At 41.7% G+C, this 25,047-nt stretch overlaps 1 protein-coding gene across 9 annotated transcripts in view; it reads right to left on the minus strand.

Moving 5' to 3' along the window:
- RALY (RALY heterogeneous nuclear ribonucleoprotein) overlaps nt 1-25,047 on the minus strand; it is a 77,084-nt gene that overhangs the window by 37,441 nt on the left and 14,596 nt on the right. For 5 of the 9 annotated variants that reach the window (XM_064475753.1, XM_064475752.1, XM_064475758.1 and 2 more), the window contains exon 2: nt 5,006-5,088. The exons of 2 other annotated variants lie outside the window; for them this stretch is intronic. The gene's annotated coding sequence lies outside the window, so the exon portion shown is untranslated. Of the gene's footprint in view, nt 1-4,995; nt 5,089-25,047 lie in introns of all 9 variants that reach the window. 2 more of the 9 variants (XM_064475756.1, XM_064475754.1) reach the window with 1 other exon arrangement.

Consider the following 25,047-nt stretch of genomic DNA (forward strand, 5'->3'; position numbering starts at 1 on the left):
CCTCCCTCAGATTTTCTCTGTAGAATTCTCTAAGAGCCAACTGACGATTACACTGACAGACAATGAACCTCTAAGCTACAAAATCAGCTCTGATCAGACATTCATCCCCCACACCTCGAAGGATGATGATGTATTGCTACTGCTCTTGGACCTTCTCAAACTCCAACCGAGGTTCCCCAGAACCATAATTACTAACATTAACAGTCCTTTGCATGCATACAGTATCTAACAGTTTTATCTAGCACTTATTTGGAATGTGCCTTACACAGTTAGCTGGGTAGAAACTGTTACTCCTTGTTTATACAGGAAGAAACTGAAGGGCACAAATAAGTACCCAACAAGTCCATGAGTTGCTTAGATCTCTTCCCATATCAATATTTACCTATTGGGTCTGCCTTTAAGACTTATTTCTTTGATGGAATCAAATCTCTGCTTAGAATCTCACTCATTAAGAAGCAACAGAGGTATTCTGCAAGGCCTCCAAAACAATTTGCCTCTGAAGTCTGTGAGGTGGGCAGCTGTCTCCTCCAGTTCTGTATCAGGCAAAATTTCCTCAGAAGTCTGGGGAGCTCTTGGCTTTCCGTATGTTACCCGACTACTTTCTACACCACCCCATCTCAGGCCCACCTTCACACAAATGGGGCAGGCAGGATCCACATTGCCCATATGGGTTGAGCCCTAGGCCCCTTCCTGTTGGTAATGCATATACTGCTGACCACTTGTCTTCCCCACTGTTTTTGAGTTAGGCCCTCTCTGAGTCTCCAGATACTGCTCCAGAGACTACATCAGGAGCACATGACAGCCCACAGGTCAGTCAAGCCTGTAGAAAAGTTTCATTTGGGCTGCACAGTGCCTGAAAAAAGTAACCTAAGCCAGAAGAAATTAGGAAAAGAAGAGTAACCTAAACCCAAAGCAAGCTAAAGTTAGGAAATAATAAAGATTAAAGTAAGAAATCAATGGAATAGAAAAACAATGAAAACAAAAGTTGGTTCTTCAAAAAACATCAGCAAAATTGACAAACCTTTAGCAAGACTGACCAAGAAAATAAGAAGATACAAACTGCCAAAACCAGGAATGATACCACTGTTGACTTTCCAGAGTATATAAGATTATAAGGAAATAGTATGAACAACTTTAAGCCACAAAATGAGACAACTTAGACAAAGTGGACAAATTCCCAGAAAGACACAAATTATCAAAAGTGACTCAAAAAGAAATAGAAAATCTGAGTAGACCTATAACGAGTAAAAAAAAAAAATTTGAATTAGTAATTAAAAATCTTCCAACAGAGAAAAGCCAAGGCCCACATAGCTTCACTGGTGAATTTTATCAAATAATCAAAACACACACACACACACACACACACACACACACACACACACACACACTAATCCTTCACAAACTCTTCCAGAAAATAGAAGAAGGATCACTTTCCAACTTATGAAGCCAGTTGTACCCTGATACCAAAGCCAGACAAAGACATCACAAGAAAACTACTGACCAATAGCCCTAATGAAAACAGATGCAAAAAATCTTCAATAAAATGTTAGGAAACCAAACCCAACACCATACAAAAAGGATTAAATCCCACTTGGTGGGATTTAAGTGGGATTTATTCCAGGAATACAAGTTTGGTTTAATATCCAAAAACCAATTAATGTAGTGCCATGTTAGTAGAATAAAGGACAAAAACCAAACAAAATTCAACATCTATCAAATAGACTAGGAATAGAAGAGAACTTAGCCTGATAAAAGTCATCCACAAAAATATCCTACAGCTAACATCATACTTAATGGTACAAAACTGAATATTTTCTCCCTAAAACTGGGAAAAAAATAAGAGTGTCTACTCTCACCAATTCTGTTCATCATTGAACTGGAGGTCATAGCTGGTATAATCATGCAGAGGGATTTTTTTTTGTTAATGGATGTCAGAGGCCTTTTTCATCACAACAGTCCCTCCCTATTCCCTTACCCTGCTTTATTTTTCTTCATATGTACTTATTTGTTTTTCCTCCACTAGAATTTAGACTACATGAGAGAAAGCTATTTTCTTCACTGCTACATTTCAAACACTTAACACTGTGCTTGGCACATGGTGGACAGTCAACAAATACAAACTGTATGAATGAATGTCTTTAATAAGTTCATATACAAGACAATATTAATAAAGGGGGGAAACAGGAACCATTGGCCCAAGAGGCTGAGAAGGACCAGGGTTTTACGTCATGGGAAAGAGCCAATGTAAAGTAATAGAAAAAAATCTGGTTCTCTTGAGCCAGATTCTTCAAAGTTCTACACTGAGCTCTTTCAATCACTGCCTGTGTGACCCTCTCTAAGTCTCAGTAATTTACAAAATGAGAGTATCACCACCTATCTCCCAAACTGTTATCAAAATGAAATCAATTTATGTAGAGCATTCAATATAGCACCTGATAATATAGCAGACACTACAAGTAATTATACATTCTCTGATACCTCTGGCCTTCAAAAAGAACCTAGAACTACTTTAAAAATTACCTAGCCCCACCTTACTGAAGTACATAGATATCTATAGGGCTGTTGCCCCTAAAACATGGCCTTCATACTCATTTTAACTTCATGATTCTTCTTTTACCTCTCCCTGTTAGCTTTCAGTTCTCACCTCTAGCTGCTGCTAATATGCTAGCTCCTCCTCTCCTTTTTATACGCTGCTCTTAATCTTATGGGGGTTTAGAAACCAGATTGCTAAGCAATTTTACTTGTTACAACATGTGAAAACAGGAATAAATTAGTGATGTACAAGGCCTTAAGGATGACAATGCTTTGCTTCCTTCTTTTTAATAGTTGGACTCTGAAAAATTGAGATAAATAAACCACTATATGGATATCAGTATATTATACACTTTTTTATATGGAATCATTTATATTTTAAAATAGTCAATAGTGGAACTTCTTCACAGGGCAGTTGTTACAAGAACAATAAAATGCAAGCCTGATGCCCAGGTCATGAAAAGGCCAGAAGCTATAGAACTTTTAGATCAACCAAGACAAAAAGAGGTGACAGCAAGAGCTTGGAGTTTCAGAATAGGAGGGAAGATTGGCCAACAGGGATTCCAAGAGCATCAGGTTGGGGGAACAGACCCCTGTGTACCCTCAGGTAGGCCAAGGGAAGAACAGAATGCCCCTTGTTACAGTGAAGAGAGTGACCTATATCACTGGCCAAGGGCGAAGAGAGAGATGGTGAGAAAACGAGAATGCCCATGGCTTCTGATACAACACTAGACTACAGCATAAGTATTTTTTTCAGTAGCACTTGAGGCAGGGCGGGGTGGGGAGGGAGAGGTGGTAAGGCAGGGACCTAGAGCCAAAATAGGAATAGCCCTCCTCTTCTGAGATGACAGCAGGTAACATGGCAACAACCAAGTGGAACTAGTCAGTGAGTACAGACACATGCTGAGGATGGGCTCTTGAAAACAGCTTATCTGTACCAGCAGTGGTCTTGGAACCAGGCTGTATGAGTGCATTTAAACCTGCACTCTGCAGCCCACATGCTGCAAATCATGGTTGCCGATACTGCCTGGCTTTGTCTCTGTGCCCTAGAAAGACTGAACTTGGGGAAAGACTGAACTCTGGGTAGGGCCTGCAGAAGAAGGGAAGGAGGGAAGGGCACCGGAGAAAATTTACAGTGTAAATTTCCAGAGCAAAACCTTCCATTTTACTTTTGGGGAGTGGGGTGGCAAATAGTTCAGGGACTGAGATGCCAGGAATACTTGTAACACTTTCTTCTCACTTTCTCTCATTTCAGTCATGCTGTTTTACAACTCACAAAACTTTCCAATTTACATTTCTCATTTGATTTTCTACTACATTCTGCATGGTTGGTGTACACAAAATAAATATGTGGAGGTGTGGGTCCAATTTACAAAGAGGGAAATGGATATTATCTAAAGGCAAATGTTGAGAGAGAAGATAAAAGTCTAGGTTTCCCAACTGCAACTCAGCTCTCCGGGTCCCTATCTATACTGGCATGTGTTACAGCATCCCATGTGTTACAGATGTTTTCTTCTCTTTCCAGTCATATTTAGCCTAAGCCTCTGCTTGCTTGAAGGTTCTTCGTATCTTTCAGCCTCTTGGCCCCCCTCACTAAAAATGCCATTGCTCAGAAGGGACCCCTAACTCCTACCTGGCCTGCTGGGCCCCTCAAATAGCTAGACCTCCTTTCTGAATCCCTAAGGAGATCTGTCTTCTTGAACTTTATTAGAAAAATTATGATGCCAGGGATTTCAGTAATCCAAGGAAAGTCTGCCAAGTCAGAGTGAACAATGGTATTCAGTTAGACTGACCTGGGTTCTAATAGTTTTATGGATTCCCAGGTGTAAACCCTAGGCAAACTAATTTTCCCGAGCCTCAACTCCCTCACCTGTAAAATGAGCTTTTGTCTAATTTAAAAGAGATCCATAACACAATTGGCTCTTCATGTGTCGATTTCTTTTCTTGTCTCATTATCTTCAGTTTTCCTTCTAAGCTTCCCCATCATACAGCCCCACTCTATCGCCCCATCTTCACCACCACTCATGATTACATTCTGCAGGATTGATAAAACCACAAGATTTTCTGAAGCTGACTCTGGGCTTGGTAGGTCACAATCAAGACAGAAATCAGGAATGTCTCTAAGGGCTCTGAAGTCATGTTAAGAGAACTTATGAGAGAATGGGCTTAGCTGCGAGGTCCGGGATACCCCCCAGCAGAAAGCAGCTGGCAGAGGAAGGAGCTGCTTCCAGAAGGAACTGGGCCTGCTTTGCTTTATTCATGGCAAATGATCCCAGGCTGTCTCACGGCAGCTCTAAGAAAGCAAGTTCAGTTCTCCCAATACAGGAGGCTGCTTATGACAATCTTTTAGGCACAGAGTAGGAGAGTAATTATTTCTAAGTACCTGTACTAAGGGTAAAACTAAGCCCCCAATCTAGTTATCCTGTATCTTGGCCCAAATTTGCCCAGAGTTTGCCTAGGTACCTTCACTCACCAGTACCAAGGCTGAGCTCAGCCAGCAATTTCCTCTTTTGGGTTACAGGGTCAGCACCAACTGCCTTAGGGAACAGAGCTCACCTATAACAGAGAGAGAAGTCAGTCAGGATCTTGCTCAGAACAGGCAACAGACAAAGGTCCTGCCCTTACATGTCTTGCATCCTAGCAAAAGCTAGGTTAATAAGTAAATACATAATTTCAGGTTTGTACTGAGTAGTATGAAGAAAAATAAACCAAAAAATTAATAAATAAAGCAGAGTAAGAGAAGGAAGAATGGCAAGGAGTGAGAATGGGGTCTATTTTAGATAAAATGGTCTTTCCTGACCATTTTATGGTGACTATTAGACAGAGACCTGAATGCAGTCAAGAAGCAGGCTCTGCAAAGGTCAGAGGGAAAAGTGTTTCAGAAAGGGGAAATATCAAGTGCAAAAGACCTGAGGCAATGTTAGGCAAGAATAAACTTGCTATGCCATGGAACAAGACAGTCAATATAGTTAGAATGCAGTGATGAGGAAAATGAGGTTCCAGGTATACATAACCTGGAACCTAGCTAGGACAAATTTTCAAGCACTCTGAGACTGGTTGCAGGTTTCTATGCTCATCCCCTCCTCTACTGGGTAAAGATGGTTGAAGAATGGAGAAACTCCCATATATACTTGGAATGTGGGATAGAGGTAACCGGGTAAGGAGAATAGTAGCACATGCCAGGCACTACTGTAAACCCTCTATTTGTATTAACTCATTTAATACTTACAACACTCTTTTAAGGTTGGTGTGCTATTAAATTCCCCATTTTACTAATGGGGAAACTGAGACACAGAGAAGTTAGTAAATTTTCCAAAGCTGCACAGCTAATAGATAGTAAACCTGGGACTTTAACCCCAGAAGTCCAACCTCCAGGGCTTGCCCTCTTAACCACATATTATACCACTTCTCAAAAACAGAAGAAAGAAGACAGGAAACATGTTCTCTAGTCCTAGCTGACATGAATGACTCAAAGTCCCTATTTACCCTCAAGCCTGAGATCCTCTTTATTTTACTTACAGCCCAGGCTTTTTACTGAATACCGGTTTAATGACTCCTGAGTCCTTCAGCCAGGAGTTCCAGAGGCTACTGGAATCATAAAACTATGATGTTAACAACAGCCACTGAAAAGCCACTAACATTTAATACACACTTTAAATAAACCTGGTATTGGGATAAGCACCTTACATGTACTATGTTATTTCAGAGAAGAAGTGATAGTTGCTCTTAGACATGGGTAGAGGGACCTGTGGGGGGATCCAGTCCTGGAACAAAGCATTAAACACAAGGAACTAAAGGATCTCTGTAGGCCAGGGTCAAAGTACAAAAGCAGAGGCACTAGACGGGTGGCTGGTTAGGAATGGACTATCAGCACCTCCAAATAACATGTCAACAAACTGAACTCATCTCCAACTTCCCAGCCCCTACGGTTCAGTAAATAGTGTAAAAATTCTCCCAAGTACACTTTTAGACTCCGAATGTTCATGCTCTCCAACTCCTCTTTTCTCACTCCCCATTCCCGCTATTACCAAGTCCTTGTGGTGTGTGGTTTTGGGTTGGTGTTTTTTTTCTCTAAGAGCTCTGCATCCAAACCATCTTCTTTATTTCCTGCTGTGTCAGCTTCCTCTTGGTAGGATCTTATTATCTCCTGCCTGCCTGCACTGCTGGAACATTTCTTAGAATTTATTGACATTACAAGGGCAAGCTCTTGTAGTAGCCTCTTCCCTGATCTCTCTTTCACTAGTCTCCCTCCACCCCTCCCACTTCAATTCACTGGCCCACACTGGCAGACTAATGTTCCTAATGCCACTCCCCTGTTCAAAAAAAATCATGGTTCCCAGTCACCTAAGCTTTGTTCTCTACAGACTCTCATACCATGGTCTGGTCATCCATCATCTGCCACACCTCTACTGTGGGCTTTCCAGATCCCATACTTTTGTGTCTATGTTGTTGTCTCACCTGGAATGCCTGTCTTCATTGGTACATATTCAAATCCTTCTTAACCTTCAAGGGCTAGCAATCCAATGAATTTAATTTATTCTGAACACTTTCTCACCCTTCTCTCTGTCATGTTCTTGAAACATCTCTAGCTATAACTACATCTGGCTCTGGCTTCACCAACCACTAACCCTCAGCACTACAGTTCCCCTATTCTTCTTCCTTGTAAAGATTCCTGCTGTTCCAGAGAATGAAGACCTAGTCAGTTAAGATTTCTGTTCACATTTCTGCTACTCTTATCATACTCTGGATCTATCTCCTAACAAGAGACCTGAGTTCATATCTGAGCCTCAGATTCTTTAACTACAAAATTAGGATACAAATCCCATCCTGCCTACAATACAGGGATTTTGTCAGAATCAAGGTAATAACAGAAGAAAAAGGAAGAGTTAAGATGGGAAACTCCCAGACAAGTCTTTATTAGCTCTTTTGGTCAGCTGCAAAACCCCAAGTCTTCTATCCAATCGACCAAAAAATACTGCCAGGGCCTAGTCAGCCATGGTCCCATCTCTGGGATAGTGGTTATAAAGGATGCAGGAATGAATGAGAACAATCCTTATCCTTAGGCTCTTTGCAGTTAAGGGTAGGACTGTGTCAACTTCCTACAAAGGACTACTTAAGAATATTAGGTGGGACCTAATAGTTCCAAGAGTGCTATGTATTGTAAAAGTGGAAAAAGAAATCAGTCTGAATAGAAGTGACCTCAGAAGCTTCATAAAAGCAAGGGCTTAAGCAAGGCCTTGATGCAGGGTGACAGAAAAATACGGGATACTATGCACCAGGCACTGGGCTAGGTGTTATGCTTATTAATCCTCGTAATACTCTGTGAAGCAAGTGATGGCATGCCCATTTTATGGCCCAGGTAACTGAAGATGGGTGAGGCTAAGTTTACTATTCAAGGTCAAACAGCTAGTAAGTAGCAGAGCTAAGATCTGAACCTAGGTCTGCTTTACTTTAATCCAAAGCCTATGTGTTAGCCTACCTCATGGTCTGCCTTACTTACTATGTAGCAACATGAAAGGAGGCCCAGATTAACTGTGAAGGATTAAAATCCAGTGATTTGAATGGGGGGCGGGGGTGTGAGGGGAGAAGAAGAGGTTTACTGCTGCTATGTTTTTTCCGTAAGACTGTGACCTTATGGCAGGTTTAGGGTCTTATTAACTGGAATAGCCCAAGTATCTGACACAGAGCCTGGCAAGTAGGAGACGCTAAGTATTTGGGGAACTTGCCAGTGAATAAAATACCTGCCCTACTAATGTTGTTCTAAGGTCCAAAATCTCAAGCTTCATGTTCTGACTCTCAGCCTGAATACCTCTAGTATCTGCCAGCTGATGGTGCCCTTTTCCCATACTTGTTTTCAGGAGTTAGGGGAGAGATGAAGAGAGGTGAGAAAAGAAAAGGATAAGAAAGGGAAGATGGGTGTTTAACACAGAAAAGAGAAGTAGAGGACAGGGTAAAAGGGAGAGCAGATAAAGAATAACTGGATAACCTAGAGGAGATGGACAAGTTTCTGGAAACATACAGTCCACCAAGACTGAATCAAGAAGAAACTGACCACTTGAACAAACCAATCACTAGAAATGAAATCGAATTAGCAATAAAAAAACCTCCCTACAAATAAAAGTCCAGGACCGGACAGCTTCACCGGGGAATTCTACCAAACATACAAAGAAGAACGCATACCAGTCCTTCTCAAACTCTTCCAGAAGATTGAAAAGGAGAGAATACTCCCAAACTCATTCTATGAAGCCACCATCACCCTGATATCAAAACCAGGCAAAGACACTACCCAAAAAAGAGAATTATAGGCCCATATCACTGACGAACACAGATGCCAAAATCCTCACCAAAATATTAGCAAATAGAATCCAACAGCACGTAAAAAAGATTATACATCATGACCAAGTGCGGTTCATCCCAGGGACACAAGGGTGGTTCAACATACGCAAATCAATCAATGTAATACATCACATCAACAAGAGAAAGAACAAAAACCACATGATCATCTCAATAGATGCAGAAAAAGCATTGAAAAAATTCAACACCCATTTATGATAAAAACTCACCAAAATGGGCATAGAGGGAACATATCTCAACATAATAAAAGCTATATATGACAAACCTACAGCCAGCATAGCACTCAACGGTGAAAAACTCAAAAGCTTCCCACTAAAATATGGGACAAGACAAGGATGCCCACTATCACCACTCCTATTCAACAGTCTTGGAAGTCCTAGCCACAGCAATCAGGCAAGAGAGAGAAATAAAAGGGATCCAAACTGGAAAAGAAGCGGTAAAAGTGTCACTATATGCTGACAACATGTTACTATATACAGAAAACCCAAAAACTACTAGAGCTGATCGAAGAAGTCAGCAAGGTAGCAAGTTACAAGATTAACATTCAAAAATCAGTTGCATTTCTTTACACTAACGATGAATAAACAGAAAAAGAAAGTAAACAATCCCCTTTAAAATAGCACCCAAAGTAATAAAATACCTAGGAATAAATCTAACCAAGGAGGTGAAAGAATTATACACAGAAAACTATAAACCACTGATGAAGGAAATTAAATAAGACTTTAAAAAATGGAAAGATATCCCATGCTCTTGGATTGGAAGAATCAATTTTGTTAAAATGGTCACACTGCCCAAGGCAATCTACAGATTTGATGCAATTCCTATCAAATTACCCAGGACATATTTCACAGAACTAGAACAAATCATAATAAAATTTACATGGTACCATCAAAGACCTAGAACTGCCAAAGCATTACTGAAGAGAAAGAAAGAGACTGGAGGAATAATTCTCCCAGACTTCAGACAATACTATAGAGCTACAGTCACCAAGACAGCATGGTATTGGTACAAAAACAGACATATAGACCAATGGAACAGAATAGAGAGCCCAGAAATGAACCCACAAACTTCTGGTCAACTCATCTTTGACAAAGGAGGCAAGAATATACAATGGAATAAAGACAGTCTCTTCAGCAAATGGTGTTGGGAAAACTGGACAGCAGCATGTAAAGCAATGAAGCTAGAACACTCCCTTACAACCATACACAAAAATAAACTCAAAATGGATCAAAGACTTAAACATAAGAAAAGATACAACAAACCTCCTAGAAGAAAATATAGTCAAAGCATTATCTGACATACACCTCAAAAACATTCTCCTAGGACAGTCTACTCAAGCAACAGAAATAAAAGAACAAACAAATGGTGACTAATTAAACTTACAAGCTTCTGCACAGCAAAGGAAACCATAAGTAAAACAAAAAGACAACCTATGGAATGGGAAAAATTTTTGCAAATGAAACTGACAAAGGCTTGATCTCCAGAATGTATAAGCAGCTCATATGACTTAACAAGAAACAACCAAACAACTCGATCCAAAAATGGGCAAAAGACCTAAACAAGCAATTCTCCAGGGAAGAAATACAAATGATCAAAAGGCACATGAAAAAATGCTCAATATCACTAATTGTCAGAGAAATGCAAATCAAAACTACAATGAGGTATTACCTCACACCAGTCAGAATGGCTATCATTCAAAAATCCACAAATGACAAATGCTGGAGAGGCTGTGGAGAAAAAGGAACCCTCCTACACTGCTGGTGGGAATGCAGTTTGGTGTAGCCACTGTGGAAAACAGTATGTAGATTCCTCAAAAGACTAGGAATAGACTTACCGTATGACCCAGGAATCCCACTCAGGGGCATATATCCAGAAGGAACCCTACTTCAGAATGACACCTGCACCCCAATGTTCATAGCAGCACTATTTACAATAGCCAAGACATGGAGACAGCCTAAATGTCCAACAACAGATGACTGGATAAAGAAGATGTGGTACATTTATATAATGGAATACTACTCAGCCATAAAAACTGACAACATAACGCCATTTGCAGCAACATGGATGCTCCTGGAGAATGTCATTCTAAGTGAAGTAAGCCAGAAAGAGAAAGAACAATACCGTATGAAATCACTCATATGTGGAATCTAAAAAAACAACAACAACAACAAAAACAAACAAAGCATAAATACAAAACAGAAACAGACTCATAGACATAGAATACAAACTTGTGGTTGCCAAGGGGGCGGAGGGTGGGAAGGGATAGATGGGATTTCAAAATTGTAGAACAGATAAACAAGATTACACTGTATAGCACAGGGAAATATATACAAGATCTTATGGTAGCTCACAGAGAAAAAAATGTGACAATGAATATATATATGTTCACGTATAACTGAAAAATTGTGCTTTACACTGGAATTTGACACATTGTAAAATGACTATAAATCAATAAAAAATGTTAAAAAAAAAAAGACAAAAAGGAAGGGAATGACTGGGCAGGATTAAAATGTCTGACGTCTACACTTTGGGAAAGGTTTCTTTTTTATTCTGATTCCAGAAACAAAGTTGTTTTTTGTTTTTTTAAGAGGAATAGTAGGAATTCCTCCTTATAAACTTTAAATGAAGGGAACTTGCTTATCCAAATCCCAGACTAAATCTGTCAGCAGGAGGTAAAGTGAAGCTCCTCAGGGATCCCATCCTCAGTTGTCACCACTGTCTTTCTCCAGCCCAACCCTCACTCACCCGGTTTACGCTGAAGCTTGCAGAAATCAGAAGATATGCAGGTTCTTCCTCTATTCCTCTGCTTCTTCTACAAGGGTTACTCCAGGCTAATCAGCCCTGGGAGTCTAACCTTCCCTATGATAAGGAGATACAGACATCCTCTGGACCCAACCCCACAGCTCCCTATCATGAAAGATTTGTTGAACCCTAAGGGGAGAAGTGCTTTTCCCTTTCTGCTAAATTTCTCAAATGTGTGTGAATGTACTGGGATGAAAATATGGATGAAGGAGGTAAGGTCCCTTCAGAACTCTCTAGATCCTGGGTTCTAATACAGCTTGACCCACTTTAGATCTGACTTGCATATTATACACACACAGCCTCTCTTCTTACTAAATTAGTAGAAAACGGATAAACAACAAGGACCTACTGTATAGCACAGGGAACTGTATTTAGTTTCCTGTAATAACATACAATGGAAAAGAATCTAAAAAGAAAATATATATGTATATGTATAACTGAATCACTTTGCTGTACACCTAAAACTAGCATTGTAAATCATCTACACTTCAATAAAAAGTAAAATTTGAAAATAAATAAATTAGTAGGGAGAGCACTGGGCTGAGAGAATACCTAAAGGCTAGTTCCAGCTCTACCTCTAATTCACTGTATGAGCTTGTCAAGTCATTTCACCTTCCTGGACCTTAGTTTCCATATCTATAAAATTAGGTTGATAGTATCTACTCTTCTGAAGGATTTCCTGATGGATCAAACAAGACTGTTAAGAACAATTTAACAGTCAAATCTACTTGGTTTGATATGAATGGCAAAGGAATGAGGGGATGATTTCTTTCAAAAATGAAATAAAATAAAAAGAGGACTGTACCACCTTTCAGTTGAAGGGATCTGCTCTGACTAAAAAGAATCAGGAAGAGCTGTGGAAGACACAGTGTCATTGTCTATACCTCCATCAAAAGACAGTCAAGGGGGAGGATACAGGTCAGTGGTAGAGTGCGTGCTTAGCATGCACAAGGTCTTGAGTTCAATACCCAGTACCTCCATTAAAAACAAGCAAAACAAAATAAAATAAAGACAGCCAGGCACCAACCGAGACAGAAAAAGCTCAAGAACTACTTGCATGCAAATCCCAACAGGTTCAAGTAGAAAGAGGATAAGAACCATGAGAAATCATATATTGCTTAGGGAAAGTAACAAAAAGTAGTAATGACCAATTTAGCAGTGAAGAGCTCAGGCTCTAGAATCAGACCTAGATCTGAATCCCAGCTCTGTATCTGATTAGGTTTGGCCTTAGGCAAGATATTTACATTTACGTTCTGTGCCTCAGTTTCTTACATTTGTTTTAAAAGATTTCCTACTTCATAAACATGTTATTGGGAGAAATAAAAGAAACAGCATGGGAAAGCCCTTACCTCAGGGCCCGGCATAAGTGACTCACTGATAGGTATTGTTTTTCCATTTTAAGTACCACAAAAGGATGAATCAAGCAATTAAAAAAGGCCTAGGAGAAAGGTAAAAAAATGTACATTTGCTATTACCTATTATGTATCATGCCCTAAGCCTTAATTATTCTCATTTATTCCCAATAACCTTTTGGAATCCATAGAATTAGCCCCATCTTACAGAAGGAAACTGAGCCTCAGAGAAGTAATTTGTCTAAAAACTACACAGTTGAGAAACAGAACTTACTTCAATAGGTCTGACTCAAAAGACTGTTCTTTCTACTACATATATATACACCTTGCACTTTCTCATGCTCAAAAATAAGCTCTGCGTATCAAAGTAGGTTCCAATAATAAAAGTTTTAGGGAATGGACCCAATTCTCCCATTGTGTACTTGATGAAGCAACTGTTGGTTTTGCATGCCTGGGGAAAAGATGGGCAGGAATAAAATGCAACTGCACCATCAAGTTCCAGAGTTGTGGACTTGAATTACCAGACCCTCCCAAGGGGCTCTCAGATTTGTTACAGTAAAAGAGGAGATAGGGGCTTTTGCCAAACTGGATACCACAATCTAAAGGACAAGATATTCTAAGATTTAACAAATGGGCAAAAAGCCACGAAAGGTACCTAGACTGAACTAAAATACCTGATCAAAATCCCTTATACTGGGAGGGAATACAATGCTATGAACACTTTTTCCCCTCAAGAGTCAGCATGTACTGTGTCCTGAGTGTACATACTGTCCCTATTTCTGGGAAGCACTTTACTATGGCCCAGATGACTGCAAGTTAGTTTGAACAGAAGCACTCCTTCCCTTGGGCCAAACTATTATTTTGGAGCATTCCATTGAAAAAAAGAGGTGGGGGAGCAAGCAGGTTCTTACAGGAGTATATGGAAACCAGGAATCTACAGCTGACAAGAAGGGAAAAGAAGCCAGAAAGTGAATTAAGAGAAAATTCTGGCAAGAACTAGGGCCTGGATATCAAAGGCTTTTGGAAGGGTGGAGAACCAAGCAAAAGACCTAGGACAAGAAGGGGGTGCTTCAGGGGGCTAAGGAAAGATTTTGACAGAAGAAATTATCTCTTACATTTGTAAAACAACTTTTTTTTTTAAATAGCATGTCCCTATAGAACCCCTGGTGTTTAAAGCACAGCTATCTCCAGGGGGTGCAGGAAGACTGATTGAAAGAGGTGTTTCTGAAGTGGTGTCTTCCTTGGGAGAGGAGAAGAAAAATGGAAGCTGGATTCTTTAGGCCTATGGGGTGGCAACCAGGGCAGGAGTGAGCAGTCACAAGAGATAACCACAGCATAACCCAGGCTCAGTCAGGCAGAGCTCATCTGCAGGTAGCCTCAGACCCATTTCAGCCACAATCAGCACAACTGCCCACATCCAGCAGGGAATACAAGACTGGCCACAGAGCAAACAATCCTTGTCTCAGGAGCCACACTTGCCAATCTATTTTAGTTCTGTTCCAGCTTGCTCCCAACCTCTTGGCCTCAAAACTCTAACTGCTTCAATCTTTGCAAGGCCTGCTTTCCCCAGCCTGGACCAAACTCTATAGTCTTGCAGTTCTACCAGACTCCTCCCTCCTCACAAGAATACCTGACCTTGACTCTTGTGACTAGTTCTACTTTGGGGCTGCCTATGCCCTGGCATAATAAACCAACTGGCTGTGTTGCCTTGGAGGTTAAAAAGATGACCTCACAACATAATAAAAATGCAGCCAGGTCACAAAATGGTTCAGTAAAACCCTCTTCTACTCCCCAACAAAGACAGGTGTCAGGATGCCCAGCATATCACAAAAAGACGCTCTGGAGGGCAGCTGGTTTCTTAATGACAGGTGATATTAGAGCCCTTGAGCCCAATCTTTGTCCATGTGTGAGAACATTATACATGCCATAAATAGATGAAACTCAATCCAGTCTCTAGGCTGCCTGGAGGAATGTTCAGAGAACACAACAGACATGCAAGACAATCATTCTTGCCTCTGCATTTTTGGGGTAGTTAACAGTATTTCTCCTTCCTCAGCTGAAGCTGTCTTCAGTTTCCCCCTCTTCCTTCCCTAGAAGAACCAACCCTGCAGGAATCATCAAGGGAGGCACAAGTAATTACTGTTTTCTTTTCTCCATGCTAATGAGACAGTTGGATGGTTCCCCTTCCCCCTCCTGAGTTGAAGAGAGAATCTAAGGCTTTATAATCTGTAACCAACACACCAAAGCTAGGACCAGACAGTGCTCTGCAACTGAACTGTGCAGAAGATGGCTTTTTGTCCCTAATGAGACCAGAGCTAGAAGAGGCCCCACCATTCTACAGAAGGGGTGGTAAGACCAGAGTGAGGAGAGGATCTGTCCAAATTCACAGAAGAAAGGCAGTGGCAGGGCCAGAATCAGTCTCCTTACTCCCAATCAGGGCACTTCCCACATCATCTAGACATTCTATGGCACAGAATGACTTTGGAGGTGTCCTCAACATGGAACCTGGAACTGCAAGTTTCAAGCTCACATATCGGTTTTTGAATAGGTATTTAAAAGCAATGACAATCCTCTGCAGAAGTGGACTCAGCCCCAGAACCCCAGTACCCCAGTTTAGGGCAGGGCAGGGGGCGGGGGAGTATGGCCAAGATCTGAGAGACAATGCCAATTTTACACCAAAATCAAAATCACAAGTAGATGGTCAGGCAAAAAAAAAAAAAAAAGAATCTATGAATTTTAGTTGGGATTCAGCTCAGTTACATGAAGACTGTAGATACCATGGGTGGGGTCCAGAACTAGCCTTAAGAATGAACCTCAAGTCTGGTGAGTAAAGAACCACTTTAATACAGAACACTAGGACCTCAGTCCGCTAGACAGATCCTCATTATTTCACAGATGAAGAAACTGAATCTAGCACTGTTGGGAGCTTCAAGGGGAGGACCCAAAGTAAAGCAGCAGACTGAGGGATGCTATGGCCCAGAGCTGGCCATCACCTGTCTGCCTAGCCATGGTCAGAGAAAAAGGAAGACAGGGTCTCTGGGAAAAGGAGCCAGAATATATGTAAAGACTGTGCTAAGAAGAAAATGGTTCAAGTTTCTAAACTGAAATAATCTGTAGATTCTAATAAAAATTTTTTTTTAATTTCTTACTTTTTTAACCTGAAGATTGGCTTCTGTCAGCCCCTAAAATCTCTTCGCTTCCCTCTCACTGTCTATCCTAGCTGTATCATTTCAGGTTGGATTCAGCAACTCAAATCCAGTCCTCAAACTAATTCTGATTCCAGGCAGGAAATATTTAAAACAGCCTTGGCCCTAACTCCCACCCCCTACCCACAGGGCCTGGATGTCAATGCCTCCTTCCTGTCTCTTGTACCACAGAGTTGACTGTGGGGCTCCTTGTGGTAGACTAGGATATTGCCAGTGCTGACCACCCAGCTTCACCTTCCAGAAGGCATAAAATCACATGCTGTTTCTACAAATTGGCCCAGGTCCATGTGAGAGCCCCTGCCTTAGGTCACCTGCCTAACACCTCAGGCTGTCCTAGGACTAAAGTCCAGCTCTGAATCTAAGGTTAGGCCTTCCCACCAGTGGCCATTCTTCAGAGACTACCTGCCAGCCTAGACTAGTCCTTGAGTATGCCACAGCCCCCACCCTTCTGCAGGAAAGGCAGCATGTTATAGTAAAAACAGCACGCATGCAGACCTTAGGTGTGAGCCCTGGCTCAGGCTGCCAAAACCGGGTATCCTTAGGCATTGTTATTTAACTGCTCTCCTGTTTCCTCTTAAGAGCTTTGATTACTGTTTCTTCCACAACTCTTCCTCTACTTGGGATGAAGGAATATTTAGGTATTTCCCTGTATCCTCAATGAGTCAGTCACTGTCTACTGAATGATCCTCTAAACCTAAGTTCTCACATCTGTAAAATGTTATCTGTGATAGTATCACCTATCTCAGAGTTAAGAGATAAATAAACAAAAAAATAATAATTGCCCGGATCAGAGCCTGGCCCTTTTCCCTCTACTGTATCATGGATGCCAGGGCCAAATGTTTGCCTTTACTGAACCAGACTGCCCTTCCTAAAGACATTATGCCTTGCTGAACCCTAGGGTCAGCTGAATCTGACCCCCAAGGTCTGTTCCACTTCAGTAATTAGATTGAGTGCCAGTTCCTGGAACCCTGCCAGTGAAAAATAGCTAGAAATATGACTGTTCTCCTCACAGTCAAAGGCAGTGAATTTGAAGCAAATTTTGAGTATGGACATACACAAATATTCCAGATTGAAATAAGGAGGGAAAGCCTAGATCCCATGAGGTGGCTAAAATCATTTGAAGGGCCCGAGAAATGAAACAGATTGGCTGAAGTCACATGATAAGTTAAAGGGAGAGATGAGTTTGGAACCCACCACTGCAGTCTCCTTTCTAGAGTTTTTTCCCTATCCTATACGGCAGATGCACAATGTTGTAGGAAAAAGGAAGTGAGGCATAGGGGGTTCAGTGTAGTGGCAGGGAGAGGCACATAAGGGATGTCAAGTGGTACTTATGTAGCTGCAAAAGGCGACTGAGAAATAAATCCAGCCTTTAGTTTTGCAGGGGTCTAATGTGCTCTACAAGTTAAAGGGTAGAAATAAATTCAATCTGGCCAGAACAAGTGCTGGCAGTTAGGGAAGGGAACAGGATGTCCTCAAAGTATCCTGAGCCCCTCTCCCACACCACCAGCTGTTCCAGGAGAGCAAAACCTCTGCCCACTTATCCCCAACTTCACAACTCAAACTATGAACTATGTTCCAGATTTTCTAGGATATCTCTTTCCCAAAAGAGGGCCCTCAGACTTATAAACTGTGGGGTGAAATACAGAGAAGTAGCAGAGTAAGAGTTCTGCTCTGTGAAGAAAAATCTGATTCTTTTGTTTTATTCACCATATTCACCTGAACTTCTGGGAAGTTAAAATTTGCCCAAGGTCACAGAGCTAAAAAGTGCAGATCAGGACTTGCTTGCATCCTGTGTCCTTTTGTGACCATGATGACTTTCAGCAGCTTTGATCTTTACAAAGTTTTGAGCAATAGGTAGGGGAGGTGTTCTCTGTTAAATCATGCTGTCCCTTCCTCTGAAAAGTCTCATTTGACACCTCCAATTCATTTCAGGCTTAGTCCTGACATTTATCTGCTCTTACAGAACTTTTATAATTACCTTCTAACTCAGAGGTCACCAAACTTTTTCTGTACAGGGCCAGCAGTCTCTGCAGTATTCAGTTCTGCCAATGTAATATGAAAGCAGTCATAGATGAACAAATGAGTGTGGCTGTATTCCAGTACAATTTTACAAAAAAGAGGCAGCAGACTGATTCAGCCCACAGGCCAGTTTGCTGACACCTGTTCTACCTAATCTACTGTCTCCACTCACCCTGTCCCCCAATCCATCATACACACTCATATCACAGCCCTGCACCCTCAGTAGATCCCCTTTGCCTATAGGATTAAGTTTAAACTCTATCTTCATCCTCTACCATTACCTTCCCTGCATACTGTACTCCAATCACAGCAGGCTGCCACCAGGCAACTTCTTACCTTCCACCACGCTCTTCCCTAACACCTGCATTGCCCTTCTCCATTCCTTTGCCAATATTACCTATTCAGGGACAAGCTCAAATGCCAACACCTGTGAGAAGTCTTTGCTTGGTTCTGCCTTACATAATTAGTCACTATATGGCTGTCCCTCACTCACGAGTACCTCCCCAACTCCCTCACAATTCTAAGCTTCTCAGGGGCAGAGAGTATGTCTTTTTCAACTCAGTACCTAACATAACACACAGTGTCCACTGACTGAACAGGCTTCTAGGCTGAGAGGAAGTCACTAGAACATGGGGATCTTTGGTTCTAACAGAATCATGAGGTGTCTCACAGCATCAACAGAGCATCAGTTGGCTTCAAGGGCTGGCCCCCCTCCCATCCCATCATGTTCCTTGTCTAGCCAGGTAACTAATTAAGGTAGGAGCCAAGACCAGGCATTTCATTAGATGACTCTAGCCTATTCTGAGAAATGTGAAGAGGGATCCTATTTTCAGAGCTCCTTGTCCCTGACTTCAAACTGTATCCTTAATACCAGACATAAACTAATCCCACATACAGATTTAGCCCTAGATCAGCAACAGCTTTCTCACACATGCAGATCCTTGGTCTCCAAAGGCAGGAGATTTCACCCAAGCCTGACGGAAAGGCTCAGGGCATTCAGTCCAATCTCAACTGAAGAGAGAACTCAAAGGTATGCGGTAAGAATCATCAGGAGCATCGCCTCTGGATGCAAAAGGATCTCTATTGAGATTAAGGGGCTCTGGACAAGCCTGTAACCCCCAAGTGACTATCCTAGTTTGGGGAAGCTGTGAGACCAAAGACTAAACTGCTGATGGGGAAAAACAAAACAAACACACAAAAGAATTTTTCTCCTAAGCCCAGAACAGAACAACATTCCATCTGGGTAAGTAAGCTTGTCACAGGCATGGGGTACTTAGCATATCTGCCATTCCAGGATTACAGCTGTCAAGTTTTAATTAGGGTAATTAGAGTTAAAAATGTAATTTCATTTCAGGGGTATTTTGAACAGATTCCATTAATTTTTTTTTTTTTTTTTTTAAAGAACACAGGAAGGAGGGGAAGGCTGAGTGGAGCAGAGGATTTTGCCATCAGAGAAGCAAAGCCATGTGCCTGGGCCAGGCAAGCTTTCAAACCACTGCCAAGAACCCCCAGCATCTCTGCAGGCTTGGCCCAGGGGACAGAGGGCTGCTGCTCTTCAGCTTTCCTCCCTAGTTTCCTCCCTGAAATTAAGTTTTAGTCCACATCTGCTAATAAATCCACCTCCTTCTCCCCACCTGCTGCTCTTATGTTACTGCCATTCAATGGCTACACTCATAGCCTTAAGTTTAGCAAGAGGCAAGGGCTGTCAATCTGATTTGCTACAAGTTAGGGACTACACTAATGTCCATCCCTTTATCAAGGGTTCTTGGACACATCTTTATGCTTTTCTTTGTGCTAGTTCCCTGGTCTGGAGTGCACTCCTTGCCTTGCCTGCCTCTATTCTTACTCTTCCTTCAAAGCCAGATCACCCCACCAAAAAAAAAAGAAAAAAAAAAAAAAAAAAAGAGAGAGAGAGAGAAGGGGGAAGGTATAGCTCAAATGGTAGAGTAGTAGCATGCATGAGGTCCTGGGTTCAATCCTCAGTACTTCCTCTAAGAATACATAAAATAAACCTAATTACCTACCCCAACCAAAAAAAAAAAAGCCAGATAAAAGTTATCTCCTGCAGGAAAGCCCACCCTCATGCCTCTGTGATCCTAGAGCCCCTTCTATGTGCCTCTATTAAGACATACACAGAATACTGTGTTTTGTTTCCCTTTCTGTCTGATGCTAGATTGTGATGGACTGGGTCTTCATCTGGGAATCCTTAGTACTAGCACAAGCTTTGACATATTGGAAATACTCAACAAATATTTGTTGAATGACCACCTATAGGGAGAATTTGGTCTGATCACACTGGTCAAGTTAAGCCCTCAGGTTCTGCAATGCCTAGAAATACCCAATCATGAGTCCCTTCCTCATCCTTGCACAGGGCCAATTCAGACACCTAACAGCCCTCCCACTGATCCCAAATGATTGATTTCTCCCATTAGAGCCTGCTCATTCCTTAGGGACCTTGGAAAGGAGATGAGAAGGCCAAAGCAAGCAGATCATCTCCCCTCATCCTCCTCAGCACTGGTTTTAAGGAATTTCCTCTAGTCTCTGAAGGGTTCAAGGGAGAGCGCCTGAGTTCCAATTCAGTCTGTAGAAGCATAAGGGATGGCCCTAGTTTAAAAGAAAAAAAAAAACCAAAAAATAGTTCACAGGCTTAGAATCAGTGCTGCAAATGCTCAGAAATGTTGTAGTATAGTACAACAGAGAAAAAATACGTGACACAGGGCAGCCAAGTCACTTTGCTGAGCTTCAGTACCCCTTTCAACCTATCCCATAGGCTGGTAGGGGAAATGAACACACAAGGAGGCTTAATGCAGTATTTAGCACTAAGTGATTTTTCCATCTGAGGAGGGGGCCTGTACTATATACCTAGCACTGTATTTATTATGTATGAGTTTATAAAGGTGAAGAAAACAATCAAAAGGGAATACAAGTTATCCGTTTCCCCATTTGCTCAGGACAGCTCTGCCTGCTGGTCCCTAGGGAGGAGGGTTATACCAGCAGAACCCTTGTGTTGACAAGTGTAACCAGATCCATTTCATAGTAATCAGATTCTCCCTAGCTAGGAGCACTCCTCCAGCCTCCTCCCAGGCTGCCAAGGCCTGGCTGCAGGCCTATATTGATCCATTTCTAATTAGAAGCAGTGTCAGTGCTTCTGACAGAAGGTCAGGGCCTAGGCTGCCTCTGCTGGCCCCTAGCCAAAGCCTGAAATGCCCTGTCCAGGGTAGATAGACAATGGACACTTTCATGGTAGAAAAGTATCCCAGATTGAACTCATCATAAAGCAACATGAAATTTTAGAGCTGAAAAGGCCCTTTATGAGCATGAGCCTTGTTAAATTCCAGTTGAGAAAGCTATGGTCCAGAAAAGATAACTTGTCCAAGGTGATACAGAAAGATAATGCAGATGTTCTTACTTCTAGTTCCTTCCTCCTGAGCAGTGCTTCCCAACCTGGACACACAACAGAACTCCGGGAGCTTGTTAAAAACACAGCTTTCCAGGCTCTACCCTAGAAAGTCTGATTTGGAGTATCTACAGTGGCTCTGGCTCTTTTGCTAACTGTAAGATCACTGTCCAATAGAAGTGACCCCTGAAATCACAGGATCGTTTGGAACTAGGTTCAAATACACCTTGGCTCATAATGGTGCCACTTAGAAGCAATCTGCTATTATTCAATATAGCCTTCACCACCTCCACCATAACAGAGTTATTCTAGGGGCCTTAGTCAAAGGATCTGTCATAAATGGTTCAGACTTCCTTATGGTCTACTAGCTTGGCTGTCAACAAAGACATTTCCCTTTCAAAACTAGTCTGAAACTACAATATCTCTTATGAAGATTAGAAATACTTAAGGTGGGAAATTCAAAGAATAATGGGAGATGGTGTGGTACTGAGTATGTGGAGCTGGAAAGTAGACACATGTCAGCATCTGTGTGTAGGGAAGGACTTGTGTGGCTATATAAGGGAGTGGACAGTGTGATGTCTGTGAGACAGGGTTGCAGATATTTTCAAGGTACACAAAATTCTGGGTATTTAGGTAGAAAACAGTGGGACAGGGGTATAGGAGGATAAACGTGTGGCAACGTGGCAGAAGGAAGCAGATGACCTGAAGGTGTAAGGGAGATAGTATGGGTGTGTATGGAAAAGAAGAAACACGTGCACCTTTGTGACTCAACTGTATATGTCTATGTCACAAAGCATACAAACCTGTAGGGACAGAAGAGTGTGTATTTGTCTGTGTGGCCTAGACACCTGTATGCATGAGAAAACAGATCCATGAGTATTTCTGATTTATCCAGTCCTAGCTTTACCTGAAGGTTCATATCACTCAAGGGCAGGCCTGTCCACAGAAATTTCTCATTAAAATTGACATTTTGACAACTACTAAAAAAAAAAATAAAATGATAACAACACCTCTAACATCATGGGAGGTTAAAAAAGTCAATGCCAATAAAACACAAGAGACAGATGAGAACCAATTAGGCCATGATTACTTCTCAGCTTCACAAGCGGAGGTGTTATTTGTAGTTAAATGTTGTATAGCTGATTCACATCTCAACTTAAAGGCCTGAATTTCCTGCGTTATCTGCGGAAGAAGGCAAGAAAGAAGAAAGAAGGTAGAGAAAGGTAACCAATTAAGTGTTAAAAAAAAAAAAAAAAGACTGGAGCAATGGAAAGATGAAAGAAAGGGAAAAGACTGAGAAGAAACCAAAAGCAAAAGGCAAGTGAGGAGGGAGAGAGAGAGAGAAAGAGAGAGAGAAAGAGAGAGAGAGAGGGAGAGAGAAGGGAAGGAAAAAAGAAAGAAAAAAAGGTAGAAAAGGCAGGAGAAAAGAGAGCATTTCCTTCAGGCTGGCCTAGAAATTTAGCACACATTCTAGTAGGAATTCTAGCTGAGGTAATGAGTGAGGCCTGACCCCTGTACTTCCTCACAGCTTTTACTCCAACCATCTGAATGTTCTTCTCACCATCTTTGCCAACTGAACTTGCAAATCTTCAAAGACATATGCAAATACTACCAGTTTCTGGAAGCTTCCAAGACTTCTCTCAGTAGTTCTCTCTCAAGAATTCTGTAAACTGCTGAAACACTTTATCATATTTCACCTGTAGCATTTAACATTCAACCTTATACCATGGGTATGTGTACAAATACAGTTCTTTCATTCATTCCACAAGTACTATTTGTGCCAGGCCTATAACACAAGGTTAACAGATAAATAGCACACTGTCCCTTGGCCCATAAGGTTTCAATTTTCATGAATGAGAGCAGACTCAGGTGTGATACAAAACCAGAGTACAGAATTAGAAACAAAGTAGAGAGAAGATCAAAATTAATTCTGCTTATGGAGAGATCACAGAAAGCTTCACTGAAGAGGAAGCATTTGAACAGTTATGACAGATGAGTAGGAGTTGTCAGGTAAAGAGGACAGAGAGCCAAGAGGGCTTTCTACTCAAAGGGAATAGTCAAAACAGTCATTCTCCTAAGCAGGAGCACAGGGAAACACTGGATGTTAAGCACTGGCCTGCTGACAAAAGGTAGTAAAGTGAGGTGGTACCAGACTGTATAAGCCTTGTAGCCAAGCCCATAGTTGAGATTTTTATCTTTCCAGTTGGGGTGGAGGTGGAGAAGAATACATACAATCTCCCTTATTAGTTGCCCTACTTTAGACCAAGTCCTCTCAAAACTGGAAAACAGGCCCAATCCCAGGCTCTGCCTATTGCAGTGGCATCACAAGAATTTTCCATGGAGGAGGAGGGCAACAGTGAGAGAAAAAGAAAGGATGGGGGATTGGGGTGCAAAGGGAGGGTAGTAGGACACAAGGAGGAAGGCGCTGGAGGGGAGAAACAGAGAAGAAGAGAAGAGGCAAGGAAGGCACAGGAGGGATGGGTCCATCCTGGCACTGACGCTCTTTGTTGCTGAGCTGTCCTCTACATCCTTCCAGGTATTAAAAATAAGGTCAATTTGATGCTAGTGACAGAAATAGACTCTTGCACCAAGATGAGGCTGAGCATGTTATTAACTGCCACCTCAACCCTCCCTTTGCTCAGGATGATAGGGCTGTACTAAGTAGGGGAGTTCACCCAGCTCTACCAACCATCCCAAAGTATGCCAGAAGCCCCTAGCCGCGTGCCCTAAGAGCATGAGGCAGGAGCACCAAAGGTCTGGAGTTCCAACAGGGGCCTGCCCAAAATCTATGGCTGCTGCTTAGGGTCCTAGAGGAAAGTTCTGCTTCTTTCTCTGGACCTTAGTTTCATCTGCAGAGCAAGGGAAGTAACGTGAGGCTGAGGGCTAAGATATTACAGAAGTTGCTTCCCATAGAGGGTGATGTTTAACGTGGGAATTTTCCTAACCTATCAAGTGTTTACTTCATTTTTTCCACTCTAAGCTATGGCCAGTTTGAAGCCAAGAAGCCAGACCCAAAATGGAAGTCTTCCCTGACACCATCGTCCATTTGGCCCTGTCCAAAGTTTTGTTCCTGCCCAGACCTTTTTATCTCATATGTCACAAGGAGATGCTCAGTCCCAAGGATGTGTTTTATCTGACCCACACAAGTTTGTTTAAAAACCCTTCAGTCAACTGCCAACATTTAAAATCAGATCTCTTTTTTTTCCCTAATTTGATTTTTAGTTTCTCTTAAAAATATCAGTGATCTGGCAACACTAGACCCTCTGGGGTAAAAAATCAAATGATCCTATATGATCCTATAATTTATCTGATGTGCTCTCAATTTCTCTAAAAAATTTAAGATAATTTATCATCCATTCCATAACATGACTTAATATAAAAGTAT

Source organism: Camelus dromedarius, chromosome 18 (assembly GCF_036321535.1).
Source record: "Camelus dromedarius isolate mCamDro1 chromosome 18, mCamDro1.pat, whole genome shotgun sequence".
NCBI classification, from domain to species: Eukaryota; Metazoa; Chordata; class Mammalia; order Artiodactyla; family Camelidae; genus Camelus; species Camelus dromedarius.